At 42.9% G+C, this 15,539-nt stretch overlaps 1 protein-coding gene across 3 annotated transcripts in view; it reads right to left on the bottom strand.

Moving 5' to 3' along the window:
• TANC1 (tetratricopeptide repeat, ankyrin repeat and coiled-coil containing 1) overlaps nt 1-15,539 on the bottom strand; it is a 205,838-nt gene that overhangs the window by 170,242 nt on the left and 20,057 nt on the right. The window contains exon 2 of one of the 3 annotated variants that reach the window (XM_073545686.1): nt 12,530-12,640. The exons of the other annotated variants lie outside the window; for them this stretch is intronic. The gene's annotated coding sequence lies outside the window, so the exon portion shown is untranslated. The remainder of the gene's footprint in view (nt 1-12,529; nt 12,641-15,539) is intronic. 3 annotated transcript variants of the gene reach the window in all.

Raw genomic sequence — 15,539 nt, 5'->3', positions numbered from 1 at the left:
CACAGATTACTTATCAAAGTTGTATAACACAATGACACCACTTCTAGAAGTTTTGCTCTGGCCAGAGAGCCATATAGTGGAGTTTTTTTTTTATCCTCTCCATGTTCTCATGGGTTTCTTCCAGGTGGCCTGGACTAATTCCAGAGCCTAACATGCTGAGAAAACCATGGTGAAGTCCAATACTCATGTTCCATCAGTGAGGGATATAAGATCTTGCATGTGGTCTACAGCAGGTGTGAAAACAGAAGTTATCCTCTATGTTAGGGACCATTTATTCTGGCAATTTATGGCCACCTTCAGTAAATATAATCCCCCCCCTCCTCATCTCCATGTTTGGGTTCTCCAGTAGAACCTCCCATTATTGTCCACTCAACATTCGTGATCAGTAAAATAAAATACTTGTGTGCCTAGAAGATGATACTCGTTATTCAGTCGGTCGTATATCAAAGCTTGGATTTTGATCCAGGGAGTGAACAATTATTTTTTAAAAGGTATGGGGAAACCATGCAAAATTACTCATACTAGCCAAACAAAAGACCAATCTGTAGACTGCTCTGTTTCAGAGGTTTTGCCCCTCATTAGCACAGAACAAGATACAGAACGAGATGTCTAAAGGAAGCTGGGTTAGAGACTGCAATTATGTATGGAGACCTATTTCGAGGCAATGCTCCATGGGGAAAAATAAACATAGTTACAGATACCAGCCAAGCAAGAGTCCGATCTGTTAATCGCACAGTTAATGTTACACAATTCAAGAAAGTTTATCACGTATTTTTTTTTTTCTTAACATGGGTGGCAGATTTTATCCTTCAGAGACATCCATCATAGCCATCCAGTAAAACAAATCTAAGCATTGAATGTACACTTGTTTTGTTTTTCCCTTTTGTCATGGGAGCCAAAGAGTAAAAGACGACCATGCATTTTGGATGACTAGTCCGAGGCAGGTTCTCCTCACCCGATCCCTTGGCAAGTCGTTACCTACAAACACAGGGAGTTATCAGTTATTTGGGGAAGGGTGTGGAGGCCCTCCATTGTGGACCTACCTCTTGAAATATTTATCAGAGACACTTAGTCCCCTGTTGGCATTTAAAAATGCGTTTTCTATGAAACACTGCAACATTTCTGGATACAACATACCCATCCGCAATAGCAGAGCTGGTGTGTAATTCATTACGACCCGTAGCTCAGGCAGCATGAATCTAATGACAGATTCCCTCTAACATCGGAGCCTACAGGAGACATATCTGAGGGCAAACGCTCGTCATAGCACATGTTGGGTCAAACTGTGAAAGGATCTTCAGCAGTAAGGCTACAGCCATTGAGATATTGGACAAGTTCTTGCTTCATGCCTTAGATGTGGGATCAGTTATTTAGTACTTTGTGATCCGTGAAGTTGTGCCAAATGAGCAGATGTTCATCTCCCCGTACGAGTGCGAGAGTCCGGACTGATTAATACATAACAGATACAGCAGATGTTCTCGAAAATTGAGATGTTTCCTGATGCTGGATCTGCTCAGAAAGTGATTTCTCCAGCATGCCAAGTATCTAAGAAGCTTTGAAGGAAATTTCATTTTGAACGGGAATCGTAGGATCAGACTTTCTAAATGTGGACTATCAAAAGGAATATCTGTCCAGGAGCATGAAGAACATGTATGGTGCTAGGAGGAACAGAGCTGCAGGGCAAGAGAACATCCGGAGACCGAACACTTACAATTAGTCTAGGGTCACACGACTGCATTTTCACTCATTCAAAAGAATCGGTTCGATTATGCCATTTACACTCTGATCAGATTTACGGATTCAATTCTGGCATGCTGTGATTCTTTCCTCAGACAGACATTGACCGAAAACTTAAAACAAAAAAAAAAAAAAAAATTGGACATATGCACGGCCCCACAGAATAACATTGGTCCGAGTGCGATCCGATCTTTTGTTGGACTGCACTTGGACCGAAAATACAGTTGTCTACACGAGCCCTTAACAGGGATTGTTTCATCATAGCAAAGTGATCACTTTATCGCCATGGTTCTGGCTTCCAGAGCCCCTGGCACCATGATGGATCCACTATCTTTGTTGGGAGACATCTACTTTGCCAAAAACAAAGGAGGTTACAAATGGGGAAAACCTTCACTTATTGCATCCACATGATGAAATAAGGAATATGGAAACAAGTCAAAGTCACTATTAAAGAGAAAATCCCATCTCCAAATGTTATAGCACAAATTACTACATAAAAGCCTCTTACTATAGGTGCGAGTCTCACCTCTACTTGGTGGGAGCTTTTGGCAATCATTATAGACTTAGGGGGATTAACCAGGACTAACAACTTAAGAGGTTGGCTGGGACTCAAGACTGCTCTGGCAGGTATAAGCATAATTGTGGGGGGATGATGGGTGTCAGACCCCCTATCAATCTCCTAAAGATAACCTACCCATTTAATAGGTCATTATGTTCATTCCCGACAAGCACTTAAAATTAAATGGCAAGTGCTAAAGTGTTTCCACTGTATCTTATGGGATTAGGACTACTGTGAATAATGTAAAACCCCTTTTCTCCTAAACATCTCAGAGGTGGTCCTATGCACATGCCATAAATGCTGAAGGGGGTGATATTGATGACCTATTGATGGATTAGCAGATCTAGGGGAGTCGAACACCTGGCACCGCACCAGCCATTATAAAGGTTCACTTCAGAAGGAGCCGAGCTGCAGGACCTAGCAGTGTCCAGAGCACTGAACGTTTCATACCGAGCCACAGTCATTTGAGCTGAAAACTATGGATCAACGTGGTGGGTGGGGATACCGAATGTCTGAGCCCCACCAGTCTGATATTGAATGACCTATTCTAGGATGGATAATCAGCTCTTGACAACCCCTTAAAGAAATGACCTCAACTACAGCTGCTTGGTCAATTCTGGTAAACTCCTTGGACTGTGATCAATGGACCATCAACTTTTCCTGGAATCATAACTTGCCAGTTTGGTCAGACTGTATTGTACATATGACCACGTAAACTGGTCAAATCTAATTTGGTGAAAATTACTTTCACATGCAAAAATCATAATCTCAAATTCTGTTAGACGTCAAACAAGATAATTACTACTCTACAGTGGACACAGTGTGACGGGAAAACAAGAGCTCGTCCTCGGAAGCATTCTGTACGTTTCAATCCAAGAATTTCTGTATATTTGTTTACCATCAGTGAATGAAGACAGACTCGTGTCACTAGATCTGGTCTCACCAGAAGCAGAAGATGTGGAAAATTTATCAGTGGTGCGTAGAGATGAGCGACTTTGCCTTTTTAGGGTCGAGTCGGGTTTCATGAAACCCGACTTTCTCAAAAGTCGAGTCGAACGAAATCGGCTGACTATCGGGAAAAGTCGAAGGTCCGACTGAAACACGAAACCCAATGCAAGTCAATGGAGAAGCAAAGTCGGCAGGGAGTGGAGGACAGTAAACACACCTACATGCCGGACCGCTTTTTTAAAGTATGCGAAAACTCACTCACTCTCTCCAGACGCTGCACATGTCATCTCGTTGCCCACAGTGTACGTCCTTGCTCAATGGCTGAAAAAAGTCACGTGCAAGCATTCTGGGAAATCCAACTCGACTTTGGCGCTCGTTTTTCCGACTGCATGGCCCACTTCACGCTGTGGTCGGGTTTCGGTCAGCGAAACCCGACTTTGCCATAAGTCGGCGACTTATGAATCTGGCCGACCTATTTCGCTCAACTCTAGTGGTGCGGATTTGGAATTTTCTAGGGTAATTTTTGGTCCAGATTGTCACTACAGGATGTCTGCAGCAAAGTCCTCAAGATTTGTTGCAGAATATGAGTCACAAAGAATCGTATAAAATCCGACGTGGATGTGCTCTAAGGAATATTCTAATGGAAAAGGAACGCTCTCCGAAGATCAATGCCACTTCTACGAAGGTGCCCTGTGGGAAGTGATTGAAGATTGGAGCCAAGAGCTGACGATCTAAACTAGTGAAGACTTCTCTAACTTGAAACATTTTAAATTAAGTAATTTAAACACAACCTGTTTTTATTGAACCACAAAAAAAAACAAAAAAAAAAAAAAAACACACACAATCAAAGCTTCGACCTCCGACCTGTGGATCCTACACATCAAACAAACTTTCCACTGGAGCTAACAAGCTACAGATTCTGCAAGGAAATTCCAATTAAAAGAACATTTTAGAGAAACCTTCCCCCTGCCAGTAGTCCCAGACAGATGGATTAAAAAGCTTGTAATACTGTGTTACAGTAAACGGCACATTCTTTGCAAAAACTACTTTTTTTTTTTTTTTTTTTTTAAATCAGATGATTTTTATTCAGCAAAAAAAAAATAAATAAATTGACAATTACAACATATACCAAATAGCATACAATTAGGCATTTAGAAAACTATATTCCTTTTTGAAATTTATGTTAAAGAAACACCCCCCCCCCACACACACCTCTTAGTAGACAGCAATCACGCTGTACTCCTTCCTGTGGGTACCCAAATACAAACTTTGCAATACACACTAATACCATAATGTACAGCTAGAATATGGATCCTGCCCAGGATGCTCTAGACAATCTCTAGTATAGCTCGAAAGTCTATATACCCCCCTTTACTTTAACCTCAACCATGATGCCCAAATTTGTTCGAACTTTTTCACAGCATTCCTTCTCCTATAGATATTTTCTTCCATACAAACTGTATAGTCCACATGCTCAATGTATTCTTTTCTAGAGGGCGTCTTGGCCCTTATCCAACCCCTCACAATTATCTTTACGGCCACGAACAGCAGTCTTGCCTCTGCCACCTTCCTTGAATTATCAATTCCAATTTCTTCAACATACCCCAACACACACACTAACGGAGTCCTAGGCACTACACATTCATACCTCCCTTCAATCAGACTAATCACCACAACCCAAAAAGTTTATAATCTCGGACATTCCCACAACATGTGCAGAATTGCCCACACCCTCATTCATATATCTCGGACATTCAGAAGTACTTCTCCCCCCACCCTGTGAGGAAACTCAGGTGTTCTGTAAGCTCTGTGAATGATATACAAATGCGACAACCACCCGGGCTCACTTAATGACAATTTTGGTACATATTCTAATATAGACTCCCAAAATTCATCATCCAATTCACCCAATTCCTCCTCTCATTTGTCCTGCGCAGGGATAGGATGCCGCAACAAAAAAGGTATGTAACAGGTCCTCATAGATCGTGGAAATAACCCCTCCATACAAATACAGTCTAACACAATATCTTTCTGCACCCTTAGACCACCTACCCGCCTCTGCTGCCTATAAGCTTGCTGGACCCTCGTATACAGAAACCGGTCTTTATCTGGCACCTGAAATTCTTCTTGACAAGGATTCAAAAGACTTCAACTCCTGATTCATAAGTATCTGCGACATGTAGCATATCCCCCTACGTGACCAAGCCCGCTGCTACCCCAGTTTATAAAATTCACCCAAATTCTCATTCAACCACATGGGAGTATAAAGTCATTGTAGAGAGCTCTCCATTCTTTTTGATCTTAGACCACGTCTTCTGCACCAAACCCAGGTGGGGAATCTCCTACCCATCCGACCAAAACTCCCATCCTCGAACCCTTGCACTAAAGGGGTCCTCCGCACCACATACTCAAGCATTGCCTGCACTGAACTCCCCCCCCCCCCCCCCCCCCCCTCCCCTTGATACCCATCCTCTGATATACTGGCCCTGGGACACCAGGAAATAAATCCAAGGAGTGGGCAGAGCAAGTCCTCCCTCCTCCTTGAGTCTCTGCAAGATATCTAGTTCTATCCTGGGCTGACGTCCACCCCAGACTAAGTCTCAGAGCATGGAATTAATTCTCTGGAATAAACCCCACGGAAGCCATATCTGCAAATTATGAAGCAAATATAGGCGCTTTGGCATGAGTATCATTTTTGACAGGATCACCCTAACCACCACCGAGAGACGCAGCTTGCTCAAAAGCCTGGACCTTATCTTTAAATTTCGCCAGGAGTGGTACCATATTCAATCCAAAATTATCCGTGACCGGCGAACCAATCTGTATTCCAAGATATTTAAACTGATCAACCACTCTAAAAGTATGTGCACACGGTGCGGATTCTGCTGCGGCCCTGTGGCACATTCGGCCCGGCGGCAGATTCGGCCTTGTGGAACGGCGGCAGATTCGGCCCTGCGGAACTGCAAGTGATGTACAGTGTGGCTCCCCTGAGGCTCAGTCGTCACAGAGGTACTGCACTTCCTCCTGAGGTGTGGTGCCCCACCATCCAGGTAAGGTGGAGACTCCTGACCACGCTCCAACACCTGCATCCCACACCACAAAGTAGTGCAGCAAAGCACCTTCGGCGGCTCCCTGCTTGGAGTATAGCAAAGCACCCATTTCTCCCCAAATTACTTTACTTATTTCATGTCTTGCCAGTCCCTGTCCCTTCACACTACCTCAAAATAGCCCAACGATTAGTGGATGCTTTTGTTTGGAGAAGTGGCCTCCCCAGGGTCAATAGAGCTACCCTCTACCGTCACCGTTTGAAAGGAGGCTTGGGAGTTCCCAATCTTTCTAAATATTACCATGCAGCCCAATTGGGTCAACTGACCCTATATCATGCCTACTCCGAACCCCCACTGTGTCTATCTCTAGAGGCCCCTGAATTTCACTCAGGTACCCTCGACACACTACTATGGATTCTCCCAGCCCAGCGAAAACACATCTCGAATCCTATTATAATGCACTCTCTTAGGATTTGGGACTCGTTGAAATATTCCTTGCAGCTAATCTCACCATTATTACCCATCACCCCACTTTAGGGCAATCTCCAGTTTCCCCCAGGCATGGAATCCCTTAGGAACTTTCATTTATGGGTCACTGCAGGGATAACCAGAGTCCACAATTTTTTTTAACGTTGACGGGATTATTCCATTCTCAGTCCTGAGTGAAAAATATAATTTCTCCCCTGGAGAGGTATTTCGCCATCTACAACTTAAAAACTTTGTCAACTCATTACTAAAAAATTCTACTCCTCCCTACTCCTTTACTCCCTTCGAACAAAAATGCCGTCAAAATCCACATGCTCCAGTTATTATATCTCTCCTCTACTCACATATCAACTCCTCCTCTCATAGGCGCTGCTTAAAATACTCTTCTCGCTGGGAGTCCGACATTGGTTCCACCTTGGAGTGGTCCCAAATTTGGCCCTCCTTTACTGGAGGAACATTAAATACCCTTATGCTGGAAACTAACTATAAGGAGTTAACCCGATGGTACCTGACCCCAGCCAGAGTCGCTAAGGCAGTCGCCAACTACTCTCCAAATTGCTTTAGAGGGTGCAACTCCACAGGAGATATGTTCCATACATGGTGGCTATGCCCGACCGTACGTAGATTTTTGATCAGAATCTACCATTTGGTTTCCTCTATAACAAATATAAACCTTAAAAAAACCTTGGGAGGCCTTACTCAACAAACGCATCCCCAACATCCCTAAACACACTCAAACCCTCATTGCATTCATATTCCTGGCAGCCAAAAAAACCATAGCTTTGACATGGAAAAAAAACAAATTTAGATTTATCTGCGGTTAAAACACGCCTTTCTTGGTATATGATCAACGAAAAATTATCTGCCATACTTACAGATAAAGTAAGTTTGAGAAAATATGGCTTCCCTGGGCGGAGTACGCCAACCACACCCCCTTTGCCACACCTGTATTTCATCTAACCAACCTAGATCCCCCTGACTCTGATTGAATCATTAACGATAATTGAACACAACATAGCCCCCTCCTCGGGCTTCCCCCCTCCCTTCCCTTGTCTCCTACCCTGTTGTTAGTTTGTCTGTTTGTCAACCGTTTACATGCTCTCTTATGCATATTGCAAATACAGCTCTGTACTGAGAATTGCTATCACCTTATTTGTAAAATGCAAACTTTCAATAAAAGTTTATTGTTCAAAAAAAAAAAAAAAAAAAAAAAAAAAACAGCATCCCATGCAATCCTATGGGATTCCACAATGCTGTGCTAATGCTGTGGATTATCCCGCGGCGGAATCGCATCGCGGAAAAATCCGCAGCATGCTCATTAATTTGCGGAGTCGCTGCATTTCCGCCCACATAGGAATGCACTGTTCTCCTTACTTTGCGCATTTGGCTGTGCCCACCATGCAAAAAGTAAGCAGAACATTTGCGGATGGTACCCACGGTCCGGAGGAGAGGAGATTCTTCTCCGGGCTGTGGGTACCATATCCCTGTAAAAAATAGAATTAAAATAAAAAAAATCGGGTTATATTCACCTTCCGATGTCCCGCGCAGCGTCCCCAGGCTTCAGCGATACACGCGGCAGCTCCCGTTCTCAGTAATGCATTGCGATGACCTTTGCTGACGTCGCATCTCGCGATGCAGTAGTGGCCTCGCGAGACTGCGACGTCAAAGGTCATTGCCGCAATGCATCACTGGGAACGGGACCTGCCGGAGCATCGCGGAGGCCTGGGGACGCTGTGCGGGATGTCGGAAGGTGAATATAACCCGATTTTTTTTATTTTTTTTTATCATTTTTAACATTAGATCTTTTACTACTGATGCCGCATAGGCAGCTTCAATAGTAAAAAGTTAGTCACACTAGTCAAACACTATGTTTGACGAGTGTGACCAACCTGTCAGTTTTCCAAGAGATGCTACAGATCGCTTGGAAAACGCTAGCATTTTGCAAGCTAATTACGCTTGCAAAATGCTAGTTTTCCGCGGGAATTTAAAATGTAATTTTCCCGCAGAATAGAATTCCAGAATTCTCGCGGTAACTTCCGCAGGAGTTCCACAACGTGTGAACTTAGCCTAAATCTGCACTAAACCCGCAGGTAAAACGCAGGTCATTTTACCTGCGGATTTAGCAAAATCTGGGCGGAAAATTCCACAGCAGAATCTGCAACGTGTGCACATAGCCTAAGGGTGCCAGCACACTAAACGGTGCACCAGAGATCCCGACAACGATACGAACTGGTCAGGATCGCTGGTGCATCGCTACATGAACGCTGGTGAGCTGTCAAACAGGCAGACTCACCAACGATCAGGACCAGCGAGGACGCTGGTATCCAATGTAAATATCGGGTAACTAAGCGTGCACGTCGCTTAGTTTCCCGCTGTGTACCTTAGATACCAGCGTGCTCGCGCAAGCACACTGGTATCTAAGGTACACAGCGGGTAACTAAGCAACGCGTGCTTAGTTACCCGATATTTACATTGGATAACAGCTCCCAGCGTCTGCTTACAGCGCTGGGAGCTCGCTGATCGTTGGTCTCCCGCTGCCACACGCAGCGATGCACGCTGGCCAGCGGGAGACCAACGATCAAAAAATGGCCCAGGACATTCCTGCATGATCAGCGATACCCGGCGGGGGGGGGGGGGCCGGTCGCTGATGCGAGTCACACACAGCGAGATCGCTGGTGTGATCGCTATGGCGTCCCAAAATCAGCGATCGCGCTGTGTGTGACAGGGCCTTAAGTCTAGTACATCCAAACTCTCCCAACTCACCCAATCTATCCCTATCTACCATCATAAGATTGGATTTATCCCAATTTATCTTTAGACCAGACATTTCCCCAAACCGCTCGACAATTGCTACCGCCTGACTCAAGGGCTCCAAGGGATCCTGCAGAAATAGGAGGACATCATCTGCATAAAGTGCAATTTTTTCCTCCACCGGGCCATATTTAAAGCCTTTTACCTCCGGAGATCTCCGAATATGGGCAGCAAGTGGCTCAATCGCAAGGGTGAACAACAATGGAGAGAGGGGACATCCCTGCTGAGTCCCTCTGGTAAGATCAAATTTATCAGATCTCTCTCCATTTACCCTAATTCTTGCTATCGGGGAGGAATCAAAAACTACATTGACATCTGCAGGAATAGTTCTCAGTTCACATGTAGCAGAGTTTGTAATTTGGTAAGACTTGCAGTAATTTTTTTCTAGCCACATGAAAACATTGTAGCATCATGTGTTACCATGATGGATAAAACTAAATACTTCCAGCTCTGCTACATCTATATTTGGCGAGTGTTTTTACAAAGAAACTGTATCTAGATGTAATAAGCGTAAATGCATTTCACAATGGCGTCACCATGTCAGAGGAAATGCAAACAACTAGTTGTAGATTGTATCAATAACCCGAGAATTCTTCTGACATGCTGCACAATGTACAACATACCAGATGTCACTAAGTTGTGTACATAGGCACAAAGAACGGTATTTAGGACAAGTCTACAGACAAAACCCAAGAGAGGTCTAGAAAAGAGATGGTATCAATTCACCAACTGGCATGCTGCTCGTAATAAGTACAAGATAAGCCACAAAAAGGCAGGGGCGGCTCCTCGATGCGCCACAGAAAGGAGGGGGCCAGCTCCTCGACGACGCATCAAAGGCGGGGGCCGGCTCCTCGATGATGCATCACAGAAAGGCGGGGGCCGGCTCCTCGACGACGCATCACAGGAAGGCGGAAGCGGCGACGCCACGCGACAGAAAGGTGGGGACGGCACCTCGACACGCGACAAAGGCAGGGACGGCTCCTCGATGTGGTGCTCTGACTCCCATGTTTGTCAAACTTCATGCAGCCATAACAGAGATGAGGATTTTCAAGGCAAGCAAGCCACTGAGTGAAGGAAGGCACAATGCATGCAGAAAAAAAATGAGAAAAAGGAAGAATCAGCATCTACAGGTGCTGTCAGAATGCTGGACTGCCCAAAACAAAAAGGCTAGCGAGTTACTCCTGGTAATATTAGACTAGTACATAAACCAAAAGCCGTTTAAACATGTCGTGGACATGAATGCAGAAAGATCATGCTATTCGACAAGTTTTGCGTAAATACACAGGTCCGCTTTAATTCTATAAAATACTATGCGAGCAATAATTTCTAATTATCTGTAAAGTCTTAAGCCAATTGACAATCCTATACAGACACTGTTTGCAGCAATGCAGGACATCAGAAGATTTACAGATAGAGAAAATGTTTATAAGAATGGAACAATCAAAGGTACAGGCATAAAAGGGTTACTAATGTCAGCCATCGGTATGAGGTATAAATCGTTACCTATGAGGTCACTTGTCTTCTAAAAACCTTGAAGTCAAATCTGTCAATCGACCCATTACCAGGCATCACTATGATTGACAGCTCAACTTCCCAAGAGGTTAAGTGGAATTCCAATTACATCAGTGAGTGGTCTACACCGAGGGGCCCAGTATCTCTCCAAGGTCCCACCGTGTACGAGAAGCAGAAATCCCTTCAAATAGAATCCAACATCTGTCTATAATAAATGTATTTTGCCAACAAGCCCAATCATGTAATAAATGTAATACACACACACACTGTACTGTGCAAAAAAAAAATCTAAAAGTATAAATGCTATCAGAACTAGAAGTGTCAATAGTTTATTCTTCATCAATAATATGAAAAGCGAATGAACCAACAAGAAAACACAAATCAATATTCAGTGTAACAACCTTTTGCCTTCAACTCTTCTTCCAGGTATACAGCTTTTAAGGAACTTTGTGGGAGGTTGTTCCAAACATCTCAGAGAACTAACCACTGATCTTCTGTGGTTGTCGTCCTTGCAAATTGTTCTGTCTCCTCATGTAATCACAGAGACTCCATGATGTTGAGATCAGGGCTCTGATGAGATCATCACTTCTAGGACTCCTTGTTCTTCACTGAGATCGTTCTTAATGACAATAGCTTTATACTTGGGGTCATTATTACGTTTCAGAATAAATTTGGAGCCAATCAGACGCCTCCCTGATGGTGTTGCAAGATGGATAAGTATCTGCCGTGATCTCCACATCATCCAGTCGGTATTACATGAAGATACAGAAGGATTTACACAAGCGACATCCACAGAAGATCTGTGGTTAGTTCTCCAAGATGTTTGGAACAACCTGCTGAGTTCCTTCAAAAAAAACGTATGCAAGTGTGACTAGAAGAAGTGATGAAGGGAAAGGGCGATCAAATAAGTTAAATATTGAAATGTAAAGTGCTGCGGAATATGTCGGCACTATAGAAATAAAATGTATTATTATAATTTATTAATATTGATTTAATTTGCATTTCTGTTTTGTTCACTCACTTTGCTTTTCTATTTGCTATGCAATAGGTATAGTAGAGAAGGGTAATATAAAAAAAAATTAAAAAACAACAACAAGCATGTACATAGCAACAATCTGAAAATAAGGGCCAACACTAGTGAAAATATTGGGTTACAGCAAGGTCTCCGGGTCAGGAACCAATTATTCCGTGGTCTCGCTATGAAAATGGAATGTGATATAATGAACGACCGGTCTTGGAAAAACTCTATAAATCTCACCGACCTGGCATGTGGGTGAAAGCAGGGGCACAAATCATTCCTGCAAAAGTTTCCATGGTAGGAATTATACAGCCGCTGTGTTACTATATGTAGTGCTATAGGAACAACACATTTACACCATGCAACAATGGTGACGACATTCAGGATCTTTAGAAAGCTGGGTGACATTACCCATTCAGCTCCAAAATCCTCCTCAAAAAATGCTCGCTAAACTCTTCCTATTCATTTCCGTGGGAAGTCCACTTTACTGATCACATGACTTTTTGAGCCATTTTTTTCACCCTGAAAAGAGATTGATGGGAGAAAAAAAGATTAAAAAAAAGTACCGTACGCAGTGCACGTCACTTTTTTAAACCTTTTCAAAATAGGCACTGTCCAATCAAAAGGCTACAAATACTTTAGGACAAACAAACACTATTCCAAAGCTTCAGGCATAAAATAAAAATGATCATTTCCTGAAGCAGTTTCCACTTGAAAAAAAAACTAAAGATTATATAAAAAAAAAAAAAAAAAACACTTGTAGTTTAGAATAATGTTCAGTTTTTTTACGATATGCGAGCACGCATTACGTCAATCTTGATGAATCTGCCTTATAAGTCGTTTTTATTAAAAATGCCAAGTTTTAGGACTTGACCAAGGGCGTGGCTAACAGGATCCTCTGGGGCGTGTCTTTGGGCTGCTCTATATTTTTACCCAGTGTTCCACGCCCCCTCGTAAAGATCATAACATCACTAAATGTACCCTACCTGCTTACAATGGGGTCCTTTGGGTTCCTCCCAGGTGCACATCAGTTTGTCAAATGTGCTGGAATCTGGGACAAGTGCTACAAGCCTCCAACACATGTGAACACAGCCTAAAACTTGTATGGATTAAATATTCAGAGTAAAATATAACTCCATAACTCCTCCTCCCAATAGTAGTTCTGTAATTATAATTAAGAACCAGGGAGCTCAGGATGAACAGTACACAGGGATTCGTGGCAGCTAACGTGCCCAGAGAAGTCTGTTCTACAAATTCCAGGAGAAGATGCGATTATGATGATGAAATAATGCTGGATTATGAATAGTTATGGTGCCGTCTGACCAGAAGTAGAATTTGGGGCTTTAGGTATTTTAAACCAAGCAGCAATAAAAGATCTCCTGGACTCATTTGAAGTCTTCTACAATCTCCAAGCAACCTCCTCAGCCAGGAAAGACTTCACATACCAGAGGGCAAAGTGCGTCTCTGGTGTGGGGTGGGGGGGTAAGGTATTTCTGGCATAAAAGGCAGAGGAGCCTTTGTTCTTCTTCAGGTCCCAATAACGAACATAAAAAGCTTTTCTCTGATGTACCATCAGCACAGGTAAAACCATCTAATCTGCAGACACTAGAACTTGCCCTGATTTCTAACATATGGCTGCAATGCTGCATTCACCATAAATGAGATTTACCTATGGCTGCAACATCATATGGAAGAAAATCTCCCAAAATGACTACTTAAAGGGAACCTGTCTGCATACTTTTACATCTAGAAGTTATGGTACAGCTGAAAAGCCGCTTGTCTCCCAATAAAAATGACACCATTTTTGTACAGATTCGATGTGCCAATCATAAGAATACTAAAGTAGTAGTCATATGCAAATCAGGTTGCATGTGGGGGCGTGTCAATAGAAACTCACTGACACGCCCACTGTAAACTTCCAGCCTGATTTGAATACAAATTCTATACTAGATTTCTCACGACAAGAACATCAGATCTCTACAAACAAGGTATTTTTATTGGGGGACAAGCAGCTATACAGCGGTAACACTACTTTTATTTGTACAAACTTACCGACAGGTTCCCTTTAAAAAGGGCAAAAACATAAAAGAGATCCCAATAGTACAGATATTTTCTGGAGGAGGTCAGTGGATATATGTGAGATAAAGTAGCCATAGGAGGGTGAAAGTGCATTATGGAGGGTCCTCAATTTCAAAGAAGAATTCTACAATTAGCCTACTTCCTACTAAAAGGGATAATAAAAGGTCAACATGAGTAATAAACTGGTATGTTCCAATTAACACATTACTTTCCAAGACTTATTCACTGCGTACGCAAAAAGTGGACAATGGACATTTTTGCATCCATTTGTCATCATTTTTCCATTGCTACCATCCATCCATGCATCACGTAAAAAAAAATAAATAAATACAAATATCGGTTGAAGGTTTCCCCAAGTCTAGCAAACGATCCATTAAAAAACAAAAATACATTTTTTTTTAGTGGGCACATTCACGTGAAATGTGCAAGTTCTGTCCATAAAACAGCCCAGATTTGGACAGGTCTCCACAAGAAAACAGACATGCTATAGCCACAGAGTATAATATGTCAGTGACCACCACTAACATCTGGATGAGCCTTAAGTATACCATGCTTGCTGATCGCACATTCTTCAAGCAATTTTTACTAGTTTTCTGGAATAAAATGGTCTGAAATGTCACAATTTGGGGGAAATTGTGCACACATTTTTCAGTATTTGGTGCTTTTATGCCAGTCCTTCAAACTTTTTAGAAAGGGGGTGAAGCATATCCAGGGGAGGGGTAGCAGAGCAAAATTGACAAGTTTATAATTTAAGCCCAAAAAGTGGTCTAATTTCTGACAAGTGCACATCGGTCCCAGACAGAAGGACATTTCTTGCAGTGGCGCACAGCAGGTGAAATATAGTTAAGAGGTGCACACCTCCTAATGGATTTAGCACATCTTCCCCAATTAATTCTGGGGTAAAAAAATGCAGCTTTCATGAACTGGGCTCTAGGTGTTTCCGAGACTCTGGGTGCAACCTTATAGGCTCCGTGCACACGTAACTACACCAGAAACTGGAAGACAACACAACAGAGCGGAGACTTGGAAATATTGCCTAACTTTTCAGTAGGAAACTTTCCCCCTCTCCACTTTCTGGAAGCAGGGAGGTAGAGGTGCTGCCAGCGCAAGGCCATGAAATTCTAGCATTAAAATTCTTTTTTCTTATTTAATTGAAAATTGACTTCACATTCCTTTTGTTGCTTTTCACCACAGAAGGCTGGGCTTCACCACAAAAATCCATTTCTGCCTCCACAAAAATGTGTTTACATACCCAAAACAAACTTGATATATTTTCTCCACTGAAGCAATGACATTTACCGGATGTTACAGATGAGTTTACCGGGAAAGTTTGCCCGTAGAC

The sequence above is a fragment of the Dendrobates tinctorius genome, unplaced genomic scaffold (genome assembly GCF_039654945.1).
Source record: "Dendrobates tinctorius isolate UK_male_01 unplaced genomic scaffold, ASM3965494v1 ptg000143l, whole genome shotgun sequence".
Lineage (NCBI taxonomy): Eukaryota > Metazoa > Chordata > Amphibia > Anura > Dendrobatidae > Dendrobates > Dendrobates tinctorius.
The sequence above is the reverse complement of the archived record's forward strand: the minus strand, read 5'-3'. Positions and strand labels throughout refer to the sequence as shown.